Raw genomic sequence first — 4084 nt, 5'->3', positions numbered from 1 at the left:
CTATCCTTCCAGCCTGCCTTGGGATTTTGCTTTCAGTTTTATTTGTCCCGTATTTTTATTTTAGATCACAACCTTGCAAACTCCCAAGATGCTGGTTCAGAAGCCTAGAGTCAAGAGCGTCCTCCCCTGATCCAGACACAAGTCTGCCAAGATCCTTCAGTGAAACTTGAGGAAGACTTTGCAAAATGGGCTAACAAAATGTAGCCCTGCACAACTTCCTTTTAACATTGCACCACAAACTGATCTGTTTACATCAATAATATACACAGCTCAGGCCTCTCAGTTATCCCAAAGGGGTCCCTTATCAACGCTGACTGTACTTAAACACATTATTCGAGATATCCTATCCTGTTATTGCGTTAAACCGATGCTCTTGCCCTGGGAAGACTCTGCCCAGGATAAGAAGGGACTCTGCACACACTGAAAAAAGTGAAGTCTGCAAGCCCAGAAGTTAACCAGTTGACAACTGGTTGCCCAGCTATTACAGGTTATTGTGTTTTGTTCTGTTTCATATTGTTTTCTACTTATAACAGGGTTCTGAAAACATCTGAGGATGTTAAACTAATATGTGAATGTGTACAGTGCACTGGGGAAGAACAGGCAACTATAAGAATAGACAACCAAACACCTGCCCAGCGGAAGAGAATATATAGCACAACAGAAAAACTTAAAATTTACCCAATGTCTGATCATTATAAGATGATAAGTGATATAAAGTAAAGATGAAAGTCATCAAGTGGAACTTGAAAGGCTAACGCACTCCATATCATTGTATCATAGTATATAAGGGCGGAAAAAGACCATCAGCTCCAACCTTTAAGAATTAAATAAATGTTTTATCCCCATAACTCATGATATTTTTTCTCTCCAGAAAGACATCCAGGCCTCTCTTGAACATGTACATATATTCCGCCATAACAACCTCCTGCTGCAGAGAGTTCCATAGTCTCACTGCTCTTATAGTAAAGAACCTTTGTCTATGTTCTCTCGGCGTAGTGGATGCCTCCTTGTCCTGGTCACAGGCCTAGGTATAAAAAGATCTTTGGAGAGATCCTTGTACTGTCCGTTTGTACATTGTAATGAGATCTCCCTTTAATCATCTTTTTTCGAAATTTAATAATCCCAAATTTTGTAATCTGTCATTGTATTCTAGTCCCCCCATTCCCCTAATAATCTTGGTTGCTCTTCTCTGTCCCAAACTGTACACAATATCCCATGTGTGCTCTGACTAGGGATTTGTTTAAAATTCCATCCACCAATACCCCCAAGTTCTTTTCAGCTCCAGTTTTACAAAGTAATTGACTGTTTATAACATAATTATACTTTATGTTTCCATGGCCCAAGTGCATAACTTTACATTTATCTACATTAAACCTCATCAACCATTTCTCTGCCCACTTCTCAAGCTTCCACAAATCCCTCTGTAATGCTAAACTATCGACCTCAGTATTTATTACTTTAAATAGCTTAGTATCATCTGCAAAAATTGAAACTTGACTGTGTAAACCCACTAAAAGTTCATTAATAAAAATATTAAAAAGAAGTGGCCCCAATACTGACCCCTGTGGCACTCCACTGGTAACGTCAACCCAATCTGAGAATGTGCCATTAATGATGACCCTCTGTTTCCTATCACTAAGCCAATTACTTACCCAAATACACAGATTTTCCCCTAATCCCAGCAGTCTCATTTTATATATCAACCTTTTATGTGGCACGGTGTCTCTTTTATTCACTTCAATTTTAATGTCCAGAAAGGAAACACTGTTTTGCTATAAATGTGAACTTAATGTTTATCTCATTGTTATTAATATGTGGGGATCCTTTTAATAATGTTTCCACATTTTAATAGATTCTGTGTAATGTGAGTTTTTCATTTAACACCTGCTCTTCCTCCCACCACCCAATGAACAGATTGTCGACTTGGGCGCCCCTTAGGCTCATTTGCATAGTTGTTAAAGCCTTTTTATTGAAAAGCAAAGGCATAAGAAGCTTATTAAAGAGGGGATCCTGCAAAAAGAAAAAAAATGCTTTTCAGAATAAAACTTTGCCGTATTAGACTTTTGTCATTGTAACATTTAACTTATATTCTATATGAGGCTACATATTTGACATAATAGCGAAACATTGTAGTACTTTTCACTGGTATGTTAAAAGTTAAAATGTTTAGATGTGTAACATATCCATGAGTCAATTACAAGGTGGGGTTAAAAAGAAACTGTGCCTGGCCATCGCCACCCCCAGAAGAAGACGAAGGTACTCAGCGAAATGTGTGTTGGGAGTACTAAGTGCCCCAGTCAATGCAGGGATAGTCTCTCTTAGGGACAGCTTAGCTAGTAATGACACTTAGCCTAGAGGACGTAATATTCCCTATACTTTCACTACTCAGTGTTGTTCACATACAGACCACTAAACCTCTCTGGTAGCGGAGCTATTGTAATGGTTACCACTGTGCTCAGAATAAAGTTTAAAGAGAGGCATAAACAATTCTATTTAGCCTATGAATATGAACTAACTACTGCAAAGAAAACACCTATAAAATTAACAATTGTCAATAGTTATTGTTCATCTTAATGACAGTGAAAAATGTAAGATTTAGTACTTGTCATTAATTAAAAGGAAGCTACACTCACCGGCCACTTTATTAGGTACACCATGCTAGTAACGGGTTGGACCCCCTTTTGCCTTCAGAACTGCCTCAATTCTTCGTGGCATAGATTCAACAAGGTGCTGGAAGCATTCCTCAGAGATTTTGGTCCATATTGACATGATGGCATCACACAGTTGCCGCAGATTTGTCGGCTGCACATCCATGATGTGAATCTCCTGTTCCACCACATCCCAAATATGCTCTATTGGATTGAGATCTGGTTACTGTGGAGGCCATTTGAGTACAGTGAACTCATTGTCATGTTCAAGAAACCAGTCTGAGATGATTCCAGCTTTATGACATGGCGCATTATCCTGCTGAAAGTAGCCATCAGATGTTGGGTACATTGTGGTCATGGGATGGACATGGTCAGCAACAATACTCAGGTAGGCTGTGGCGTTGCAACGATGCTCAATTGGTACCAAGGGGCCCAAAGAGTGCCAAGAAAATATTCCCCACACTATGACACCACCACCACCAGCCTGAACCGTTGATACAAGGCAGGATGGATCCATGCTTTCATGTCGCAGCAGAAATTGAGACTCATCAGACCAGGCAACGTTTTTTCCAATCTTCTACCGTCCAATTTCGATGAGCTTGTGCAAATTGTAGCCTCAGTTTCCTGTTCTTAGCTAAAAGGAGTGGCACCCGGTGTGGTCTTCTGCTGCTGTAGCCCATCTGCCTCAAAGTTCGACGTACTGTGCGTTCAGAGATGCTCTTCTGCCTACCTTGGTTGTAACGGGTGGCGATTTGAGTCAATGTTGCCTTTCTATCAGCTTGAACCAGTCTGCCCATTCTCCTCTGACCTCTGGCATCAACAAGGCATTTCTGCCCATAGAACTGCCGCTCACTGGATGTTTGTTCTTTTTTGGACCATTCTCTGTAAACCCTAGAGATGGTTGTGAGTGAAAATCCCAGTAGATCAGCAGTTTCTGAAATACTCAGACCAGCCCTTCTGGCACCAACAACCATGCCACGTTCAAAGGCACTCAAATCACCTTTCTTCCCCATACTGATGCTCAGTTTGAACTACCTAATAAAATGGCCGGTGAGTGTATTTTGTGTACTATTATGTTTCAGGAGCTACACAGTTGAAGCCAAAACTAGAAATGTGTTTGCAGAAACTTGGGGTTTCTTGAATTTCCTCTTCAGTTTGTACCCTATATACAGAATTATGTTTAAATTTGTTTTATTGGTTTTAACATAAGTTAACATTTAGGCCTGAAAGCCCATTGCAATGCTATACAGTCCACTGTGTTGTGAAGCACTAACTGAATAGTTACATTTTGATTCTATCCAACAAATGGTTGCAAATACATACATATAGTGCTTGCATGTCGTATAAGTTCTTAGGTAAAGAATGACAATTACAGAAAAGTTGAGCTGTAACAGAAACTGAAATTCCCACTTTCCATTGTGGGATTAACTTGAGTA

Source organism: Engystomops pustulosus, chromosome 8, assembly GCF_040894005.1.
Source record: "Engystomops pustulosus chromosome 8, aEngPut4.maternal, whole genome shotgun sequence".
Taxonomy (NCBI): Eukaryota; Metazoa; Chordata; class Amphibia; order Anura; family Leptodactylidae; genus Engystomops; species Engystomops pustulosus.
Note: the sequence above shows the minus strand (reverse complement) of the source record.